Source organism: Zalophus californianus, chromosome 9 (assembly GCF_009762305.2).
Source record: "Zalophus californianus isolate mZalCal1 chromosome 9, mZalCal1.pri.v2, whole genome shotgun sequence".
Classification (NCBI taxonomy): domain Eukaryota; kingdom Metazoa; phylum Chordata; class Mammalia; order Carnivora; family Otariidae; genus Zalophus; species Zalophus californianus.
The window spans coordinates 13,629,133-13,652,967 of record NC_045603.1 but is presented as its reverse complement, the minus strand read 5'-3'; the positions used below and the strand labels follow the sequence as shown (position 1 = coordinate 13,652,967).

The following is a 23,835-nucleotide window of genomic DNA, read 5'->3' as shown; positions in this document are numbered from 1 at the left end:
CGGAGGCACAGAAGTCAACGGAGTTACCCCAGATTGTGTGAATGTGATCCAGAAAGTGGATTGCCTCCATACCAGGCCTCAGCAGGGAACCCGGCACGGTGGCAGACGGGAATGCAGGGGAGCCAACAGACTGTGGTTCAAGTCCCAGATCTGCCCATCAGCAGCTGCTTGACCTTGGGCATGTCACCTCTGGGAAACATCTGGGGCGGGGGTGCTTAAGACAAATGTATTACCTTACAGGTTGGAAGGCTGTAAATCCAAAACGGGTTTCCCTGGGATTACAGAGTCCCCTTGTTTTCAAGTGGAGATTAATACAGGGTCACCAGGTACTTGAGACAATTAGAGTAAAACAACATCAATTAAGTCCTTGACACAAAGTAAACTCCTGTGAAGGCGGCGGCCTTTTTTCCTCTGGTGCTGGACGGCCTCCTGCCTCCTGAAGGGAAGGCGTGGTGCAGTGGCACATTTCACAATGCTGGGACGATGCCGCCCCTGTTTCTAGAAGTCCGGGCCAGGCCTCGGACTCTTCTAGGGTCAGGCGAACTTTATTAGGAGTAAAAGGGGAGCAGGGGTCAGAGTGCTTTTTTTTTCCAGAGTTTGTAAATTGTGGTTCCTTCGCTGACAATACCAAAAGCAACCTGGAGTTTTTGTCTAACCAAACGAATTGGTCTGGCATGCTTACATCCCCGTTTTACCTGAATGCAAAGCGAGTGTGTGACATCTCACGTGTGTCAATCCAGCAAAACTCATCCCTCCTGTGTTTTCAGGGGACAGGGACGCGCACGGGGGTGCGATGAGCTTCGGTGAACGAACCCCTGTCTCTAGCAAGAGGGGACGCTTTCCTTTTCTCTTCCACAGACATGGTGACAGCTCATGACAGAACCTACCCTGGTGGGCCTTACCCGTGAAAGACAAAGAGAGAAAGAGGAGAGAGCTGGGAATGGCCCTTCAAGTCACTGAGGACTGTTAAGGTCTCTTTCAGGTTTAAGGGGCTCCGACTTACTTCCAGAATCATGGAGTCCCCAGCAGGGCCTACACTTGAGCTGGGTCCCAGGGAGGCCCCTATTTTCGGGAGGGTTACAATAAAGATGCAATGAAGGGCTACATGGAGTATACAGTAAATACCCCAAAGCCTAACGCAGAAAGTGCGGGTCCGATAAAGACGAAGGGAGCAGGGAAACCTAAGCCTGGCTTCGTGTCACCGGAGAAAGCCACACAGGCCACACAGGTGTGGCTGGCCTCGGGACCCAGAGCATCCAAAGCTTCCTTTCCTTGCTTCAGAAACACAGGCCAACGTATGTGTCTCCCAACAGGACTGTGACCTCCTCGAGGATACGGACGGTGCCTTGTTCACCACACTGTCCCCAGTCCCAGAGAGGAGACTCAAATGCTGGCTGGGTGGATGGACAGCTGAACGGACAAACAGAGATGGGGCTGGCCTGGGAGGCTTTGTGACTGCCTCGAGGCAGCAACAAGATGAAGGCAGATTTCACTGGTCAGTCGAGGGGCGCCTGGGTGGCTCCGTTGGTTAAGTGTCTGCCTTCGGCTCAGGTCATGAGCCCAGGGTCCTGGGATCGAGTCCCGCATCGGGCTCCCTGCTCAGCAGGGGAGCCTGCTTCTCCCTCTGCCTGCTGCTCCCCCTGCTTGTGCTCTCTCTTTCTATGATAAATAAATAAATAAAACCTTTAAAAAAGTAAAAATAATAGTAGTAATAATAAAAATAAGTAACTGGTCAGTCGAAGCCCTCAGAACAAGGCTTTCCGCAGAGGCCACCTTTCTCCTGGTCCCACTTCTCAGAACCCAGAGCGCTGCTGGCCTGTGGACCCTGGGTTCCACAACCACTACCTGTATTTGGACTGTGGTCCTGATGTGGTCTCATCCTTTGGGCCTGTCTCGCTCACTCTCTTCCTGTGTGTCTCTGCCCATCACCTTTACCCCACCCAGTTCTGCCTCTGGGTTGATTCAGTTTCTGGACGAGCCACAGGCACGGATGACCGCCCCAGCCCAGCATGCGCAACACACTCAGACGAATCTTCATCACCAAGGAAGCTTGACCTCTACCGGGGGACACAATTCAGTGACGCGTACCACCCTGCCCCTGACACACAGCCCTCTGTGACCCGTCCTCAGGAAGCGAAGGTGCAGCCGGGAGCGGTCGAGTCTCATCACTCTGCCCACGCTGCTCTACCCAGCAAGACTGCAGATCATTGCAGCTTGATTTTTTTTCTCTCCTTCCCAACCCGACCTAGAAATATTATCACCAGTACACCAAGAAGTGGGTTTGGTTTGGTCTGTTTGTTTTCATTAAAGAACATCCTAGCAAGGAAGGAATACTGGCATTTTGTTCTTCCTCTGAGTGACAATGACACAACCCAACTTCAGGTAAATAATTGTTTTCGACCGAAATGAGTCACTTGGCGGGAACAGTGAGTTCAAAAGCCTACATATGGGCTGACCCCTTTCCCAAGCAGGGAAGAGGGTAGCATTGCCTCTGGGGTTAAAAACCTCGTTTGTTTTTCATGGCGATATCCATTGCTATACGTGTGGAAAACAGGGAGGCAAACAGGGAGATCATTTAAAACGCTGGGGTCAGGCAGAGCTTTCCCTGGGGAAGAAGAATCCAGCTACAGCACTTTCTTGCCGTAAAACCCGGGGGCTGGGAGGAAGTGCTTCACCTCTGACCTTCGTTAGTGCACTTGTGGTTGTGAGGATTAACTTAAATCACTTGCGATTGTAAAGCATTTGAAAAACTGCAGCACAGAATAAACAATTAAGGCAAGGTGTTCGCACAGGAAGGAACTGTGCTGTCTGATGTGGTCGTTGCTGGTCGCATGAAATGAACCAAAATGAAGTCAAACCAAAAATTCAGGCTCTCAGTCACACTAAACACATTTCAAGTGCTCGGTAACTACCTGTGGCTGGTGGCTACTGTGCTGGACAGTGTAGATACAGAGCATTTTGTCACCCACAGAGTTCTACTGGATAGCCCTGGTATGGAGGGAAGGGAAAAACGGCTTGAAGCAAGAGGGTCTGTGTGACCTTAGGCAAGTTACTTAACACCTTTGTGCCTCACTTTCTCACCTGTGAAATAGGGGTAACAGCAGCGGCATTACTCAGAGATGATGATTCTCTGCTATGCAAGTGCTTATAATAATGCTTACAATACAGGTAAGCACTTATCAGCTAGTACCCTACAAGAGATAGACACAGGAATGGTGCAAGATGGGTTACTGCAAGAATTTTAAAGCATAATCCCCCATGGGGCCAAACACACAGCAGACACTCAGTTCATTCATTCTTTTTTTCAACAAATGTTCACAGAGCACCTACTATGTGCTGGGCATTCTTCTAGGCACTAGAGACATAGAAATGAGCAAAGGCCCTGTCCTCCTGGAGTTTAGGTCTCAACAAATGGGGGATCTATTATGCTGATACAAACAGGAAGACCAACATTTCCATTTTACCACATAACAACTGCTCCCAGCAATGAGGAGACAATGCTGCCAAATATAAAGCTACCCCCAAAGAGGTACCTAATAAAAGTGCTCTTCGGACGGACGGACGGACGGATGGATGGATGAGGGAGTTTGGAGGAGGCTCAGTAACACAAATAATGGCTGCCGAGATGGTGCAGTCAGTTGGGCGTCCGACTCTTGGTTTCGGCTCAGGTGGTGATCTCAGGGTCATAAGATCCAGCCCCAAGTTGGACTCCATGCTTAGCAGGGAGCCGGCCTGGGATTCTCTCTCTTCCTTTCCCTCTGCCCCTCCCCACTAAGCGTACTCTGTCTCTTTCTCTCTCTTTCTAAAATAAATAAATAAATCTTTTAAAGAAATGCAGAAACCGTGAGCTGGGCCCTGGGTGACCCAGTTAATTACCCTCTGGTGGGTGTGGCTAACTCAGAGAGCTGTTGCCAGGCAACGCTAATAAATGATCCCACAGCAGTGTGCAAACTGTTAATGCATAAAAGCTTAATCATTAACGGGAATCTTAAACCCAAATGACTGGGATAGAGGTGGCCTTCACATACGTGCCCTCTGGCTTCTACTCTGGGCTCTGCTCTGACTCACCCTACCAGATGGGCCTGCTCACTCCCCCCTGTAGTACCCAGGGGGGGAATGACCCCATCAGGGAGCCCACACCCACTTCTCCTACCCATCTCTCCCACCAGGCCCACAGCCTTTCGCTGGTGCTGGACAAACAGCCACCCAAGAGGGGGCATCCCATTGCCCAGCAAAGTCCTGCCCAACCCTCAGACTCACCAGCAGGCCTGAGCAACCTGCACGCTGACCCCAGTTCTATTACTCACAGGACAGAGCTTTCCCAAGAGGTGGCAATGGCACCATACCTCTGTGTTTCTATCTGCAAAATCTAAAAGCTCATTTTGGTAGGTTTGCAGCTCCCTGACACAGCTAAACTGTCGTGGAAGGGGGTTGTGTTGAATCACTGGACAAACGTCCTACCAGCAGGGCAGGCCCCTTCAAGTCCTTATGTCTCAGCCTCCCCTGGGTTGCACAGTGAGGAGAAATACTGCCTGTTACACAGTGTTGTTGGCGGGATTAAATGAGATAACTTAAAGCACCCAAGTACTCAGTAGGAACTAGTTTACATTCTGTCTAGCGTATCAAGATGGGTGGACAATGGGAGATGTGGTCTAAGCCCCACGTGCTGACACATATCAGAGTCAGCTGGTCAACCGTGCCTCGCCCACCTCCTTACCACTCCAAAGAGGAGGGTGAACTGGATCTGTGCAATTTCTTGCACGTGACCTTCCCTATTTTACCCTAATCATGTTGCTTTTCAACCTGATGAAAAGAACACAAGGTATTTGGAAATGCAGTACAGTTCACATTGGCGATGTCTTCCATCTGCACCAGCCTTACTTCCAAATGGTTACAACAAGACATTTGCTTATTATAGGTCTCACACATCCATGGGCGTGCAGGAACACCATCATGTAATCCGTGGGATCCGCCAGAGAGAGCTACAGTGGCCTGCCTCACCCTAAGCAGTAATCCCTGAGAAATGGCAGGTGTGGGATGCTAGTTACATATGGTTTACATATGCACATGAAAATAAACCACCAAGTATTCATGTAAAAATGCTTGCCTTGAATATCACACTTCAAAACACTCAGGACTGGATGATGTCTAAGGGTCTGGCTGTGATTTCTGCTAGGAGATGAGCTGGCTGGAAGGACAAGGCTGACACAGGGAAGCGATGTCCCCTACATGGCCTAAAATGATCTCTGTCCATTTCTGCCCTCACCCCATTGCACCAAACGCCCAGCACCCCAAGCAGGGCCTCTTGCCCGTGATGCTCCCCAGCATGTCCTTCATAGAATGTCGGGCGATTTCCAGTCCCATGGATGTGGATTCTTCCCATTAAAGGGCTCTCTGTATATTCTACTATTCTCATTCAATCAGTGTCCCTTTTCAGGCTGCTCAGGCCATGGTTTGGGCCACCGGAGACCACCAATCACGTCTAATTACACTTGTTTCGCATTTTCTGCGTGTCTGCCCCCTGGCAGGCTCAGCATACAGACGTGACAGGACCATGGCTGAGCTCAAGGGGCTAAAAAACAAACAGGGGCTGGCGAGGTATATGGACGAAACTCAAAACGAAATGGGCTCCAAGAAGTGCTTCAGGAGAATTAAAGAAGATGGTAGGAATTCAGGGCAGCAGTGGCTGATTCCGAAGGTGGGGAAATGGAATAAGGCTCTTGGACTGGGCTGGAAATGAGCAGAATTTGGACAGGAAGAGCAAGAGGGGGAGATGAAGGAGATCCCTTGGTTCTAAAATTCAATTTCTAATATTTGTGCCTCTCTCAAAGCCCCTCTCTCCAGACCCATCTTCTCCTTGGAGCCAGTCCCTCTGTGACCCATGAGACTTCTGCAGCACCCTCCCATTTTTCGCTTGTCAGCTGGCTACCCTGTGTTTGTCCTGACCCTTCCAGGCCTGCTCACCTTCCCCATTCTCTGGGCCCTGACCCAAGACAGCACTCCCCTGAGTTGGCATTAAGTGTGGCAAGGCTAAAATTAGGACTGTTTCCATAGATAATCTAGACTTCTCTGTAGCAAATCTGTTCGGCTCCCAAGTGGAAAAAAAAAAAAAAAAAATTTTTTTTTCCATTCTATCTGCAAAAGGAACCGAGGTGGGGGGGGGGGGAGGGGGGAGATCTGGAAAATCCAAGCTGGCTAATGTCTGAACATGCCTTTGGGCCTTGCTGAGCCCACAGGAAGGGAAAGAGGAGCCTTCCCTGGTCTGTGCAGTGGCATGCACTGGGGTTTGGCTTCAGTGGGCTCTAAAGCCCCACAACAAAGGAAGAACAGCAAGCATGGGCCACCAACGAACTCGGCCTCGCTTCATGGCGAGAGGGGGTCCCCTCCAGGACGTCGTCCTACTTCCTCCCATGTCAGAGACACAATGCAGATCAGTGAGGTCAAGACACTGGCTGGCCCTGTAAGATGGGCCACACCATTCACAATTAATACAGGGGAAACCTTGTATTTTAACCAACACAGTTAAGGCATGAGGTTCAAAGACGTTCGGGAGAACCTCCCATGGCCACCGCAAAGGGCAGTCATTGTGTTAATGACGACACGGTAACACCAAGGACAGGCGCAGCTTACGCCTGCTGGCGCGGTTTTGTTCCAGGTTCTATGCCCAACGCTTCTCTGGATTCTCTCATTCTGTCCTTGTTATGGGTTGAATGGTGTCCTCCTAAAAAAGATATGTGGAAGTCTAACCCCCAGCAACTCAGAATGTAACCTTATTTGGAAACAGAGTCATTGCAGATATAATTAAATTGAGATGAGGTCATACTGGAATAGGGTGGGTCCTTAAACCCAGTATGACTGGTGTCCTTATAAGAGGACCAAGTGAAGACAAACTGAAAAAAAACACCGTATGGTCCCACGGGATGGGGGTGAGGCGGCCACAAGCCAGGGGACACCAAAGATTGCTGGCGACCACCAGAAGCCAGGAAGAGGAAAGAAGGGTCCTCCAACAGGTTTCAGAGGGAGCCTGGCCCTGTTGATACACCCTGACTTCAGAATCCCAGCTTCCAGATGTCTCTTCTTTTGAGCTGCCCCGTGTGTGGCATCTGGTATGGCAGCACAATTCTATGAAGATGTCGACACTAAGACAGACAGTCAAGTTTTTACACACGAGGGCACCGAGGCTTCATTAATAGCAAATAATACTGGTAACAACTACCAACCTGTTACTAAGTGCTTTACATATATTAACCTGTGTAATCCCCACAAAGACCCTAACCCCACCACAACCCCATGAAGTCCTCCCATTTTAAAGAGAAAAGGGAGGCACAGAAAGGTTAGGTAATTTGCCTGAGGTCACACAGCATGTAAGTGGTGGAGTCGGGATTCAAACTCAGACCCAGAAATCAGGGCTCTTACCCACTATAACCACCTGACGCCAGAAGAGAGTGTCTCGGGCAGTCTGGTTTTAAAGCCCACATCTGTGGCTTCTGTCTCAACTTTGTATTGCACCTGCCAAATAGAATGCTCTGCACTTAGGGGCCCTCAAAATGCTTATTTGATGACACAAACAAATTAAGTGAGCAGGGGCTTGCCTACATTCCATTAATTCAAATTAAATTCAAATTAGTTCATTTCAGCAGTTAAAACTGATCCAGGTCCATATGGGCAACAGAAAACAGGAAAGAAGCAATTAGGACATCTCCTAGTGAAATAAAGCTACTCACTTACAAAGGTCTTATGTGCTCTGTCGTTTCCATAATCGTTTACTGAGCACCTGCTATGTGCCTGCATGGTGTCAGGCCATGGGAGTACAAAAGTCACAGCCGCAGCCCTGCAAGGACATGGCAATGGTCAAATGGCCAGAAATCCTGGCAGGCACCACCACTGAAGTCAGGACAGAGGTGCGGTCAGAGGACAGAGCAGAGGTACCTAAATTTGCCCAGGTGCACAGCCCGGGCTCCAGAACAGGGGACATCTGAACCGCATCCTTAATTTCAGCTTATTGCTTATTTTAAGGCCCACCCAAACAGCTCCCCTCCCCGCACAAACAAATCTCTTTCCTCCCTCCCTCCCTCCCTTCTTTTTTTCCTCTCAACTTTTCCCTGAAACAGAATTTTCTCACTGCATGAACCACACTGGTGCACATTTAGCAATGTTCAATTTTCATGATCACTAACCCCCAGTGGAGGGAATAGAGTAAATTGTTCGCCTTGTCGGGGGGAGGTTTTGGGGGAGTCATAGCCTCACAGAAATCAAGTTAATAGACAACTAGTGATGGTTACTATGTTAACTCAGCTAAACTAGCCCTCATTTGTTCACAGAGAAATAGATTACTGGATTCTTTATCCACAAATGAGGAGAAAACAGTACTAGGTAAAGGGGAGGGGGAGGTGGTGAGGGTTGGGTCCTGGGAGCCAAGGAAGAAAGATCCAGAACAGAGATGCGTCCTGTCACCAACCTTTCAGCCAGCCACTCGCCCACTGCCGGGTCCCTCCACACACAGCAAGCGGGCATGGTCATCATACAGTGCATGGCTGGGCAGAAAGAATGAGGGTTCAGACATACCCATTTCAAGGGACAAACACAGTGGTTCCAAGATCAAGTGCACCTCTGGCAGCCTAATTAATAGCAAATAATACTGGTAACGAATACCAACTGGTAACGAATACCAACAAATAAGTGCTTTGCATATATTAACTTGTGTAATCCCCTACCCCAACCCCAGCACAACCCCACGAAGCTACCCCATTTTAAAGAGGAAAATGAGGCGTGAAGCAGACATGCCTGTTATGAACGCGGTCTTCACCGCCAAAGAATGTTAACACGGGGCCCGGGCAAACGATGAGTAGCTACGCTTCTCCTTCCCCTTGGCCGTCACTGCCACCGAAGCTGTGCACAAGCCCGGGGCGAGCCATTTACGTCTCCGGACCTGAACGTCCACGTCTGGGGAGCAAGTTCTCAGGGCAGGCGTTAGGCTCGTGCTGCGAGCGGGTCTTCCCGGAGCACACTGGCAGGAAGCAAAGACCCGCGGGAGAGGGCCACGGAACTGGCCTCGCTGGGCCAACAAACACTAAAACCGGATCCTTCCACCAGGAAACATGCCCACTCACCTCTGGCCTGGAAGAGAGCGGCCTGCCCTATGGAGGGGCAGGCCAGGCCGCCTGGGACAGTGCGGCTCTCCTGGGGCCTGGCAGAAGCTGGTAGAATCGGGCCCCGATTGGGCACCCACCTCGCTCCTGAAACGGCTTGCCTCTGTGTTTAGGTTTATTATTTCTGCACTGCCACAAAAAGCCCTTGGATCGGCGTGAGTATTTCTTTTTTTAACCCCCCTGGCATGAGCAGCACAGAGGCACGCCTCGATTAGCTCAAGCTGTTCCTGGACTAATGAGACACACCGTGGAGTTTATCTGTGTAGCCTCTGCTGAATGGCGTCGGGCGGTGCCCTCCCGCTCTCAGCCCTGCGGGGGGGGGGGGGGGGGGGGGGGCTTCTTGGAAACTCTGCAGCAGGTGGTCAACCCACAGGGCCCAGCCCAAGAGCAGACTCTGGCCCCATCAGCCTCCCCTCCCTCAGTCCTGAGAGGCGAGATGGCAGTCAGGGAGCACTACAGTGGGAGTCAGGAAGCTTGGCCACTCACCAGCTACGTGGCCAACAGTGGGCCACAGTGTGCTGCCCAGCAGCACCCCATCGGGGGCCTGTAGTCTGTCTGGGCACTAAACATTGTGGGATCCCTTCTCTTCACGTGCCATTCTCCACCCTCCCATGGCCTGCCCCCCACCCGCACCTCACAGCCCTCCGCCCCAGCGGCTCCCACCAGGCCTGCATCTGCCTCCCACCCCAGGCTTGCCCTGCCCTCCTCCAGGCACAAAAATCCAAATACAGCCACTGATTTCACCACCCTCCTCCTGAGCCTCTGTCCCCACCCCTGACCGTCCCCTCCCCTCCCACCCTGCACCCCTACTGCATTTCCTCTCCCCCTCCCTCCCTCCCCCCTCCTTTCTCCTGCTTCAACTCAAGGAACTTCAATGAGAAAAAAAAAGGTACCTTCTTTCCACAGACTGCCTGGTGCTGTCCCACCTCTGTCCAACCGAAATCTCCTCTTTCCCTGCTGACTTGGTCCCTTCCTAGAGCCGGCGCAGATCCAGAGGACAGGCCCTATGAAGGACTGAAGGCCAGAAGGGCCCAGCCAGCCAGGGCGACACCTGGCTCAGACACACACACCAAGGCATCTCCTCTCTCATGAGCACGTCCGCCGCGGCAAGCAAAGATGAGCCTCTAGCCTGATCAACCTCAGAACTTTTCCACAAAGGTCTCAAGACACGACCCAACCACTAAGGCAATGGAAATGTAGCAGCTGACATGGGGCGATTTACTCAACAAACATTAGTTAGGTTTATTAGTTTAAACAGATTATAAAATAAATAGCATCTGCCCTGTTGTTTACTGGAACAATGTGGCGGGGGAAGAGGGGTGGTGAAATGTATTTAATCCCTAGGGGATTCAATATCCTCCATTCATGCAAAGCCTGCAAGACGTTGCTCTGGGTTCACATTCTCCCTGGGCAGCTTACTGGCTGTGCAGCCTTGGGCCAAGAACTGACACTCTCTGTGCCTCAGTTTCTCTGTCTATAAACTAGGAATACTAAACTATCTATATCTAGCACACCAGATTGCCCAGGGACTAGAACTGATTCTATGCTCTTCTTCTTCTTTTTCTTCTTCTTCATCATCATCATCATCATCATCATCACCACCACATGAAAGTTTATTGAGCCTTTAACACGTCAGGCAGTAATCTAAGTGCTTGACATGGATCAATTCATTAAGACAACTCTGAGAGGTCCAGACTGTGGAGATCTCCATTTCACAGATGGACAGAGAGGTCACCATGCCCAAGGTCACACAGCTTAAGTAGAGGATGGGGAATTCAGCTCGACACAGTCTGGCTCCAGAGATACGCCATTCGATCTCAGAGGTTAGGCCCCGTGGCCAGCACAGAATAAACTGTTCAGCAGCTCACTTGCTAGGATTATTATAATAATATTGGCTTTATTTTTATAAGAACCTCAGAGGTTCTTGATTGCCTCAGAGGGATGATTTTATTTTGCCTTTTTGAATTAAATTTCAGTCCTAGGGGCACCGAGCCTAGCGTAATAGCTTCTATTTCTGCCTGCTATCCACTCCCATCATAGAGGAGAGAAAGCCCGGCTGAGGGGACTGCCTGCTTGCAGTTTTATGGGTCAAGCTGCATTCTCTGGGCCAAAGAGACTGGGGGGTATCTCCATTCGAGAACTGTTGGCGAATCTCTCTGTGGCCAGGGCCAAGTGCAGAATGACAGCTACCACCTGTCCCTCTTGACTGGAGACCAGTGGGGGCAGAGGGCTGGGCCACAGAGAAAGCGACGCTCCCCAGCCTGAAATACATATGCCCACTTCCAACCATCCAAGGGGCCTCCCAGCCAGGCAGAGGCTGCCCTCCCCAGCCTGCCACGCCTGCTCTCTCCCCTGAGCAGCCCTAGCCGTGCCTCCAGAGCGGGAGACCAGTGCACTTGGCAGCACAGAGCCCTTTGACTTTGGTGGGAGTGAGCCATTTGACTCCATTTAATCGAAAGCTTCCCCTGATAGAGCCCGAGCCTGCTTGTCAGCAACAAGTCGGGGTGGGAAGCATGGAGGAACCCACCTGCCCCACCTGCAGAAGCCCCCTGCCACCCCACCCAGAATGGGCTCTGCTAGCCAAGTCACTCTGGAAGGTGAGGTGTGGCCTCCGGGATAGATCCAGCACCCTGGGCACTGAGCCGGACAGCCGGTCCCTCCTCTGCAACATCACGGAAGCCACCCCAGATATTGCTCAGTCCAGAAATCTCAACCTGAACGTCCCAACCTTGGGATTTCAGTCAAAGTGTCATAGAAGGAAACCTACGGATATGAGATGGTCAAGAACCCAGGCTTTGGAGCACTACAGGTCTGCGTCTGAATCGCTGATGTATGCTTGAGCCATGAGACATGGGCAAGCTGTATTTGCCTCTGTGCGCCTCAGTTTCTCATCTGTGCCAGGTTAGAACTCCAACCCTGGAGAAGGTCAGCGTTGCAAGACAGAAACAAAATGGCCCCCCACATCTCCAGTCATCAGGATTTCTCAAAAGCTTGGACACACAAACATAATCTCTGACGTCAGAAGTCGGGGGGGTGCAGATACTCTCAGGAGGGCAAGGGTTAGTTAGGGGGTGGGGGGGCTCTGGGGTCCTGGTAATGTCCCATTTCTCGATCTGGGAACTGGTTATAGAAGTAGACTTCCCTTGTAAAAATACTTTGCACACTTTGTTTTCTGTACTTTGCTGCTTGTAGAATATGCTATATTTTAATTCTTTTAATTTGCTAGAGAAGCAAACAAAATAAAGCTTTGGCATGAGATGCACAAACTGGCCTTGGTCCTCAGCTCCAAGTGAGAACTCTAAATGTGAACATGCATCTTTCCATGAGAGTCCCCTGCACCCAGGGCTATATTTATGAGGCCATCCCATAATGGCAGGGCTGCCCCTGCAAGCCCTTGGTGGGGCTCAGGGATCATCATCCCCACTGACTTCCATAAATATTTACCAAGCAGCCACTCTGCACCAGGCGTGGGTCTAGATGTGAGCAAAACGTAGAAAGCCCCTCCTTTAAACAGGCTTATTTTGTGGGCCCGAGGGAAGAAAGGAAGGAGCGGCATTTACTGAGGCCCTGCGGTGTGTAATAATGGTGTCCGGGGCAGAGCACTTGACGTACAGCGTAAACTTAACATTCTTGCACAGTTCAGGCTCATCCAGATGACCCTTGGGGCCTTCCTGCCCCTAAACCTCTGGTGTAAACTACCCAGTCCATGCCGAATGCAAGCCCAAAGCCAGATATCTGTAAGATTTGGTTCCTCCAAGATTTTATTTTTTAGAGAGCGAGCGAGCAGGGGGTGAGGCATAGGGACAGAGAGAATCTTAAGCAGGCTCCGAGCCCAACGCAGGGTTCAATCCCACGACCCTGAGATCATGACCTGAGCTGAAATCAAGAGTCAGACGCTTAACCGACTGAGCCACCCAGGAGCCCCTCCAAGACTCTTTGAAGTGACTCGCAAAGCAGAGCTCCAGAGACAGCCTATCTGAGTTCAAACCTCCGGTGTGCAACTCTGGGTAGGCTTCTTAACGTCTCTGTGTCAATTTTCCCATTCCCAACACAGGAGAAATGATGACCTGTTAGGGGTCTGTGAGGACTGAATGAGAGGATCCGGTGAGAGGCTCAGAACAGAGTCTGACACAGAGCTGTTACCACTGCTGTGACTGGCGGGATTTCTGCCCCTTCCCAGTGCCCTGCCCCTTTCTCCATGGCCTCCCGTGAACTTTATCCCAGTCTTCATTTTCCACAAAAATCCACACACACACACAAAGCATCCACTGCGGTCTCCGCTGCTCATTTATCTTCTCGTCCCTCTCCGGGAGGGGAAGCAGAGACAGAAAGAGAGAGATGCTGAGACACAGGGATGGAGAGAGGAAGAGCCACCGCCTCGCGGCCCAGGCTCCTCCCCGGACCCGCGCCGCCCAAGCCAGGAGCCACACTCGCCCTGTGCGGGTCTGAACCGAGCCTCGCTCTCACTGTAAGCCATGCCCCAGAATTCACAGAACTAGCGTGAAATAAAGACGGTAAAACCGTGCAGTAATTTTTATACATATTTTGGTTAAACCGACCTAAATACAACCGATTACTACAATTCCTTTCACCCGTTTCTTCTTTACCTTTTTATTTTTCTTTTTAACCGTGGCTACTAGAAAGCTTTAAATCACCTCTGTGGTCTCTATTTCTATCGCACGATACGACTGCAGCTGATCAAGGTCTTTTCCTACACAAGGCAGTTGCCTCCTTCAAAGGCGTTTTCATCCTGGTTCTTGAGATCAGTGTTTCACTCAATGCGTAAATACATGTGAGACGAAATGCCGCGGGTGGAGACACTCCACCCGTGAGGGAGGAAATGAGCCTGCCTGAGGCCACACGCTTTACAATCGGTGGGGCCAGAACCGGGTCCAACCGGACGCCGAGCCGAGCTTTTCGCCACCTCACCTATATCTCCAAATCTGCCCCACACCATCACCTCCAGGAGAGAAGGAAGAACTAAGAGGCAATCCCTTGCCACCAGGATCACCGACAGGCGGCTGAGTTTTACCGTGTAAGAGCATTTGGTACCTGAAGGGGAGATGAGGCTCACAGAAGGTGTGAGTTCATGTCTGCAGAGGTAAAATCCGGAGGTGTGATATTCTGAGCCCTTTCACAGTGGGCCCTACGTGACATTTCCAGTCTCAGGTCCTTCTCACGCTGGGCACATTCAAGGGACCCGGCAGATCTTGGGGCTCCCTGCTACAGGGGGGCTCACCATGGGCCAAGCACACTGCGTCCTGCAGGAAGTAGGGAGGAATCCTCCCAATACCCCATGACACGTGGAGTCTTTATGCCCGCTTGACAGATGAGGAAACTGACTCATAGGAAGGCTCAGTGATGTGCCCAGTCACCCAGCTAGGCGGTGGTACAGTGCAAATTCAAACCAGCCCCTGCTCATCAACTACAAATCCACCCCTCATTTCATGTCTCCACGAGCCCTTGCTCTGGTGCAAAAACACCCCTTTACCCCGTTTTTCGGTAAAGTTAACACTGCTCTTTCTCTTTTCATAAAACCAATCACTCCTTTCCTTGGTCCCCATGAACTTTAAACACCATGTATCCTGTACCTCCTACAAAGTGTTAGAATTCATTGCTTATGTGTCTGTTACCTCCATCAACAGTCTCGGGCTCTTCACAGGAGAAGCTATGCTTTATCCATAAGTGTACCTTCAGTTCCTGGCCCAGAATCAGGAACACAGGAATTACTCAATAAATATCTGCTCACTGGAAGAAATAATTAACCAAGCCGCCCATCTTGACCACCGTTTTTTGCTCTGAATATCACTTTTTCCAACCAGCTTCCTTTATCTGCATTCTGATGTTCCTCCCCATGGGTGGCTTCTCCACCAATCTGTCTGCATGGAGAGAAGCCAAACACATCACTTTCCATTGCAGCCTGGTAACACCAATTGTCACCTCTCTACTCTTATTAATTGCTGGGTTAATCAAGCACTCCAAATTGTGCCCACCCACGCTAACATGAAAGCATCTCTGGATGACCAAGAAAACAGGTTTAAGCAGAAGCCAAAGACGGGATCTCAGAGCCTTCTGGACCCAGCCCAGCTGCCATATTTCTCAGTCTACGTGGGTCCAAGTCACATCAGACAGAAGAACAGTCTTGACCACAGTCTCTGCCATCCCGGGCTTCCACGCAGCAGGTCGGCATCAGGGTGAGCGCTGCTGTATGTTCTCATGTGAGCGCCCTCACAACGCTGTGAGTATGCCAGGGTTGCGCCAGCCTTCAGGTAAGGACACGGAGGCTCAGCTGAGAAATGCGCCACAGACTCGCCCAGGGCCACCACGCGGATTGCTGCACGAGGCCCACCTGGGTCCCTTCCATCCAGAACGTGAGAACCACGCTCCCACCACCTCCTTGGGGCCTGGCCCAGTCTCCCTGACTCACCTGCCCCGCTCTGATCACCTCATCGAGGCGGGGCTCCCCTACATGGTTCGGGTTTCTTTCCTCAGGGTACATTTCCCCATCCCTCCCCATCGGAACCTCCAGCTGAATCTTGCTTTCAGATTCTGGAACAAGTCTCCCTACAGACGCTTTTGTTCCCTCTGCTTCTCTCGCTTGTGACCGGGCTGTTGACAGAGGTACAGTCCTCTGCCTCACACGCACCTGTCTCTGTGCACCATTCTGTGAGCAGCAAACACAGCAGCGGAGGGAGGAACAAAGAGGGGAAAGATTTACTGTATGTGCTCATGTGCTTTTTTAGGCTTCTGATTGCAAAGAATAATGTCATCCTTCCAAACTGTCCCCTTCTACTTTAGCAAAAGCAGCTTTCTTTGTGCTCAAGATGCCACGCAGGCCACGAGGCCAACCCGCGATGACATTCCCTGACAGGCTTCCATATGGAGAGTCTAACATTCCAGATGCCTTTGCCATGTACCAGGGTTCCAGAAGCATAGTTACGAGCACCCCTGGGGCCGAGAACAGAGTTCTGCGCACAAGACATGCTGCCTGGCTTCCTGTCCGGCTTCGCGAGCAAACCGCTCAAAGCCTGCCGTGGGCCTGGGAGTCCCCAGGGGTCCCTGTGCTAAGTCACCTCCTGCTCCCCCAATCAGCAGGTGGAGAACTCGAAGGGAAGGCGCGCATCTCTGTGGGAAGGCTGATCTAAGCCTGATCTAAGCCTCTCCGCCCAGAGAGGAATCTAAGAAATGGAATGTAACACAGAATTATAATCAAGTTTCTCAAACGTAGGTAATAAACCGACCCCTTTCAAAGGGGAGGGGGAGGCTGGTTCAAAAGCACAGGTCTTCTTTTATGAAACTACTTGTCACCTGCAAAAGATCACAGCAAAGATTCATGGCTATTTTTGTTTAGTTGGTTGGTTGATCATCAAAACATAAACCCCCAATTTAAAAAGTTTTGTTGAATTAGCAGCTCCCTCTTCCAAGACCTACAGAATAAAGACCCATGGATCTCATTTCGACAAGACCCACCTGCGAGTCTGTTTCACCCAAGGTTAAGCCTTAAGCATTAGGGAAACAGTTACGTAGAGCAGCGCAGTGATGCCTCGCCTGTGTATGAGCACGCGGACACGGATGTCTGGGACTTGTTCTCCAGGGCAGGAGGCTGACTGCAAAAGTCCCCAAGGGAGCAACAACCAGGACCAACACATGACACAGGAGTCTCCCACAACACAGTCACAGAGTAGGTGCTAATACCCTTCCCACGCCTGCCAAACTGCCCCTGTCCTTCCATACTCCTTGTCCTTCTGCTTGCTGAAAAAGGCCAGGGAGCCAGGGCCAAGGAAATCCTCTGTTTAAAGCCATCTAACTTCTATCCAGATCTTGCCACGGCGGCTACCACTCCCACCCCCAGCAGTCACGAGGGGGCCAGGAGACACTGTGCAACAATGGGGAAAACACCCCTGATGAAATTCAGCTGGGAAAGCCAGGACTATCTCATCAGGAAAAATGGAAAAGCAATGCTGACCTTTGTCAGAGAAGGGAACTAATGACAGTAAATCATGCACTTTGCAAATGAAAGTTCCATACATCCCACAGAGCAATAAAACGCCCTTAATTACCTCATTACAGCACTTCCAGTAAACTCCTGAGGTTGGTCTCCCAACAACAGGTGTGCGTTCCTGGGTTACAAAAGTGAGCCCCAATTTTTATTTTCTTCTGTTTTTCTTCTACCCTCTCTACTAGGATTACCTTGAACTCCAAGAGCCCAAAATTATGGGGATTTCAACAGACTGATGGAGCCCTCTTTCGATTTATCGCTCCATACTCCAATTTTCCTCACGATGGACCACAAATCACCCTGCCTCTCCACAAATCCAGAGAGGCCATGAGACACGACACACAGCTGGATGAATTATGTGGACAGTGGGAAGACTTGTCACTTTGTGCCTCAGCTTCCGAATCAATAACCCAGGAAGGTTGGGTGAGAACATCCCTACAGACCTGCTGGGCCACCAACCCCAGGGGGAGACCGTGCAGTGGAAGCTGCCAGAAGCCTGTTTCAGCCTCAGCACCTAAGCCCATTCCCGTGGGACACAACGGAAAAGACAGCACACAGCCTCCAACACCAGCTGTGGGGAGGGCAGGCAGTGCCCCTCCAGCCCAAGCCACCGTCACCTCCTACCTGAATTAAAACAAGCCCTTCCTACAGGGTCTCCCTGCTTCCATCTCTGCTCCCTACGGAGGATCCTCAACAGGGGAGGGTCCTAAGTGACCCTGAGAAATGGATGGGCTCAGGCCACTCCTCCAACAGCCCCAGCCCACCACTGAGCCTCCACTCCTCTTGAGACCTCATCCCCCACTACTTTCCTCCATGCTCCCTCCCTTCCAGACACTGACCTCCTGTGGTCTGTCAATTAACAATGGAAAAATGGCCTCAGGGCCTTTGCACTCACGCCAGCTCTTTCTCCCGATTATCTCCATGACTCATTCCTTTACCTTTTCTGATGTTTGCTCAAATCACCTCCAAGAATCCCCACCTGAGCAAATGAAACCTGTAAACTCGACCCCCAACCCTCCTTCTCTCGCATCTGCAATTTCTTTTTCTCCCTTGGGCTCTCATCATCACAGAAGGCTTGATATATTTTGCTTCTTTTGTTAGTCTGTCTCTCTCAACTGGAACGTAAGGTCCTGGAGGGCAGGAAGGCAGCTCACATGACAGGTCTCAGTCAACACTGGCTTCCTCCATTGACTACCACTTATTAGTCATTCCTGAGCGGACTGTCCCTCCAGGTTGCTAGGAACACATCACTTTAAAAGCACTTGTATATTTGCAAAGAACATGGTCCTGGGTCACTGTCTGTGGAACCTCTTTCCTCTGATGGCATTAAAGCATGGACTCTTCACACACAGCACTGGCTCAGGGTGAGTCAGCCCCGGAGAAGCTGCCCACTTACCCACATCTATTCTCAGGCCTTAACACGGCGCCAGCCCAAGCAAAGCGCCTGACATGAGAAGGCCCATGCCACATCCAAGCAACTGTGAGTTTGGCTAGAATGTCACAACTGAGCAAGGAATCAATCGGTGGGAGACCGGGCTGGGCCAGATGGGGGAGGCCCTGCAAGGCCAGATGCCACCATCCTGCAGAACTGCCAGATTCTTGAGGTCACTGCTTACACTGCTGAGGGCTGGCAACCCGGCCTTTAAACTGCCTGCACAGGGAAGGGAGGCCTCCCTTCTCCTGCAAATCACACATGCGTGGTGACCCCAAAAGCCAATGCTCGCCTCCAAGGGACAATGACCGCAGCACCCCTAGGTTCCCCCAGCCGCTCAAGGCAACCTCCTTCCTGTTCTCTAAAGCCCAAGCTCCCTACAGCCTCCATGATGCCTGCCAAGCCTAAGGGCAGAGTCACCCTGAGCCCGTGATGCTACCAAGAGCACATGTATTTGTGAGGCTTTCTACCGGGGGAAAACAAAAACAAAAACAATTTTTTTAATAAAAGGCCAGGTAAGAACCTTGGGGAATAGGAATGCCTGCAACATGTATCAGTACTGAGCTAGGCAGTTTTCAAATGATGACTCCTTTCATCCTAATGCCCTGATTCAACATTAGCATCCCCATCTTACCCACGCAGAAACCGAGGCTCAGACGACAAGAAGTAATCCACTCCATCCAGAAAGTAACAGAGCTTGCTTTCAAACCCAGTTTGTATGGCACGAGGGTGTGAGTCTCACAAGCAACACCACCTTTCACAGAATCAAGAGGATCTATCCCTTTTTCGGTTGCTGAGAATATAATAAAGTTGCTACTGAGTCACTCTGTCACAAGCCGGTGTGTGTCCTAGGTGACCCTCAGCAGGGGGGAGCAGCTGAAACTCCAGACTGGAATCCAGAAGCACACCTTCCTTTCGATGGCCCAATGACAGGTGGAGGTGACAGACTTTGAAGTCCTAAGACCCAAGTTCAAATCAATCTCTCGAAGCCTCAGTCTGTTTATCTGCAAAACAGGAATGTTGATCCCATATCCACCTCCCATGGTTGCAGTAAGGACCTTATAGTATTTATTGACAGAGCAATAAAAGGCTTGTTTGTGTGCTCTGTGACCTGTAAAAGGCGGTTAGAACAAAGTTATAATTATGATGAAATCCAGTGAGTAACACCCATTAAGAAGTTGAACACAGGCATAAACAGGTCAGCCACCCTCCAGAGGAAAGCGTGGGTTCACCTGAGCTACAATTTCCTACTCACCTCCCGTTCAAGCCTGAGTCTCTCCAAACTTCATAAAGGACAAGAACATAGCCCTTATACTGACCTTCTAGGAGACACTCAATCTACAAAGGGTGGGCTTAAATGACAAACTCCCTGGTCAGCATCCCAGATAAGTAGCCAAAGTGAGCTGCAGGCTGCCCACGTCCCTCTTCTTGGATCCACCAGACACTGACCCAGGGCAGTCCTGCCCCGCTGGTGCTCAGCAGGTACACAGGGACCCAATACATTCCTACGTCCCACCTTCCTCCACCAGGAGCACAGCCATTCTCTCTTGGGCAATCCCTCTTACACAATGTCCCCCAACCTGAATGACCAGGGGCCACGTGTGTAGGAAAAAAGTTGGCAGGGAACCCTTGTTTTGGCTTAGCTTTTATTATTCCAATGTTATTTAGGCAATAAAATGTAAAACGTTAAAATTTTAAAAATGATTTAAATAAATATTTATTGAGGGCTAAGTGCCAGGAACTGTGCCAAGTGCTACAGATAGGGTAATAAAGAGGTACCCCCAGCCCTCATGAAACTTCCACTCTAGCAAATCACCCAAGAAATGAACCAAAACATCCCACCAAAACTATAAAAATCAACTGGGAAAATGGTCGCAAAGCTCTTTTAAAAACACAGAAGATTAGGGTGCCTGGGTGGCTCAGTTGGTTGAGTGTTTCACTCTTGATTTCAGCTCACATCATGATCTCAGGGTTGTGAGATCGAGCCCCGCATCAGGCTCCACACAGCGCAGTCTGCTTAAGATTCTCTCTCCCTCTCCCTCTCCGTCTGCACTTGCATGCGTGCGCTTTCCCTCCCTCTCTCTCTCTCTAAAATAAATCAATAAACAAAATCTTAAAAAAAAAAACCACCCACCCACCCACCCACCCACCCACCCACACACAGTCTGCAAGTTTTGACCTGAACAAGGCAGTGTGAGGATTGAGGGCTGGTAGGTAAACTGAGGTTGGGGAGTTCCAGGGCAGTGGTGGTGGATGAGAGCAGGTTGCCAGGTGAAGAGCAGGGGGCACAAACATCCAATGGGGGCTGCACACCCAGGACCCGGGGTTCTAACACAACCTTGAAGGCAACAAATTTACCAGGTACCTGGTTGTTGTTGCTTTTTAAAGTTCAACGTCAGTGTAAGTTTAAATTAAATCAACGTGATGGTCAATGCTGAACCTAAACCAGCACTTTCTCCAGGGAATATGGTTTCCTCTGCTCAGGTCAACCAGAGTCTTTTGAGGTTAGCGCCCCCGCACTGCCCTCCCGCCTTGTGCCTCCTTGATGTTGGAAACACTGTGGAATGGCCCAGATGCCTCCGTCACCATAAGCATCCCCATCCTTCCCTCATGAGCTTCACTTAATTGAACAGTAACCACTTGATGCCAAAGCAATGTCTGGCTGGTGCAGATCCAGGGCCAGTATCTGGTTAGAGGTGGTCACGCAGATGGCGCAGAAGATACTTACATTAATTTGAGATGACAACAAAATGTCAATTTAGAAAAATTTAATTGGGAAAAAAGAAGTCTCCAGGAGAACACCCGTAAGCCCATGAAGGGACACTTTGAGACACAAAGTCCTAGTGAGTGACCCTCTTCCCTTCCACATGTCAAAAATCTCCACACCCTCAAAAAAAATCCCTCCCCGTTGCCATTTCAACCGCCTCTCCACTTTGCTTCCAGTCTCAGACATAGTGTATGTATTGTGGATAAATGCAATAATTATGCTTGTGAGGGCCAGTACCTGAGCACACACGGGGGTGAGAAAGGGGCTAACATTCACGGAAGCCCTCCTACCTAAAAGCACCTCCAATATGTCCTCACACCATACTCAGTTTCATAAAATACCTCACCCATTGTGGAGATGAGAAAGCCAGGAATGTTTTTAGTAACTTACTTAAGAGTCAGTCACCCACTTAGTCAAGCACCGAATTTATTTGTTTTTATCTTTTTTAAAGATTTATTTATTTGACAGAAAGAGACACAGCGAGAGAGGGAACACAAGCAGGGGGAGTGGGAGAGGGAGAAGCAGGCTTCCCGCGGAGCAGGGAGCCCGATGCGGGGCTCGATCCCAGGACCCTGGGATCATGACCTGAGCCGAAGGCAGACGCTTAACGACTGAGCCACCCAGGCGCCCCTCGAGCACCCAATTTAATGGAGGTCTGTCTGATCCTCAGGCTTGGGCTCGGTGCAGCCCCTCACCTCATTCCCCCTCTCCTTTGAATTGTAAACAACAGGTGTCTCCAGAATTCTTCCCCAGCTCCCCTCAGAAGCACCGTGGTTTTCCTTTTAACTACATGAGCTTGTCCTCAAGCCTCCTCATTCAATATAAATGAAAAACATTGATTCCTCTGTATCACCTTCCCGTTTTAATTGTCAGATTTGCACGTGTGGCTGTCTGACAACGTTGTGGCAAAGGTCCTGGAGTTTCACTCCCTCTGGGACCAGGTGGACTTCTGTGTCCCAACCAGTATTCCTTAGCACCATTTATGACACCTTTCTCAGCAGGAGAAAAGAAAACGTATCCTTTGGAGTCCATCCATTCATAAGTTTGAGCCGGAATAATACATATTTAGAAACTATGCAAAATAGTTTCCTGAAATAAACTTTTTTTTCCCCTCTTAGTTGCCTCTGAAGTTCTAACAGAGGCAAAAGTCAAATAGGGCCTCTGTTCCATCAACTCAAGTCCGTCGCGCTTTCTGAGAACATCCGATCTGGGAAGGTGGGCTCTGGGCCTGCCATCTGCTGGGGGTCCCGCAGGCACTCACCAGCAGGGAGGAAAGGAGACACCGCCAACACTCAGCAGAGCACCCATATAAGATGCCAGTATAACAGATACAGGCTCAAGCGGCTAACTCCCCTGTAAGTGGGTGGGATCATTTCAACTGGGTCTGAAATGGAGAGTGGTCTGAGTGACCGGGAGGCAGGGGAGACGAGAAGCGAACAGAAATTGATTCACGCATTTGCTATTTACAGAGTGCTCACAAAGCGGAAAAGGTCCTAAGCTCAGTGCCAGAAATACAGGAAAATAGACACAGTCCCTGCCCCTGGTGGGGTACGCAATCTCCCAGGATAAACAATGATAAACACGTAGGCAAACACAAATGACCAGCCATGTCAGCGCTGAAAGGGACGCCCCCAAGTGTCTGCCCATAAACAGGGACCCCGGCTGACGCCTGCCAAAACCTTCCGAGCATGGCAGACACACTGGTTCCTCAGGAGCGGCAAAGAACAATGGTGGACAGGTCTGCAAAGAGAAGGGGATAGGAAACCAAAGATCTGTGGGTACCTACTAAGTTTTAGGGACAGACTCAGTACAGCTGAAGGGTTAGGAGCATGACCCTGGGGGGTTCAAATACTAGTTCTCCCCCACCTTAGCCCTGTAGCTATTAGTGGAGTTATCAAACTTCATTTGTAACGTGGGGATCATCCAATTTATCCCATCACAGGGTTTTCTGTGAGGATTCAAAATGTCAAATGAATCCATTCATGCAGAGGTTAAAAAGAGTTCCTGGTGCATAGCTGCTGCTGAAACCAAAAAAGAAAAAAATAAATAAATCCTAGCTTTTTTTTTTTTCTTTTAATTAACCTGTGTAACTCTAGGATGTGGATTTTTATCTTGATTTCACAGATGAAGAAACAGAGGCTCGGAAAACTATTGCAGAACGTCACCAAATTCTCCCAGGTAAATAAATGCTGGGGCCAGGATTCAGGTCTGGGTCAAGTTGAGAGTCATCAGTAAATAGTTTCAAAACCCGAGAGTCGCTGGGTCTAAGCCTACTGAGGTTTGAACTAGCACGAGCCACTCCAAATTTATTCAATACCTGCAGAATTCCGAATTCCTAGCTCTCTTCAAGAGAATCATTATCTTGGTGATGAGCCAGGCTTACTAGGCAAAAATTCCTCAAGTTGTTTAAGACAAGAATGGATCCCAGTTCCTTCTGCTAGGCTGCCTCAGTTTCCCTAAAGTGACAAGCACTAGGGAAGCTGGAAAC

General features: G+C 50.3%; 1 protein-coding gene across 7 annotated transcripts in view; it reads right to left on the bottom strand.

Annotated features, from left to right (window-relative positions):
- LARGE1 (LARGE xylosyl- and glucuronyltransferase 1) overlaps positions 1–23,835 on the bottom strand; it is a 541,701-nt gene that overhangs the window by 485,459 nt on the left and 32,407 nt on the right. The window contains exon 1 of one of the 7 annotated variants that reach the window (XM_027592149.2): positions 9,111–9,271. The exons of the other annotated variants lie outside the window; for them this stretch is intronic. The gene's annotated coding sequence lies outside the window, so the exon portion shown is untranslated. Of the gene's footprint in view, positions 1–9,110; positions 9,272–23,835 lie in introns of those variants that run through there. 7 annotated transcript variants of the gene reach the window in all.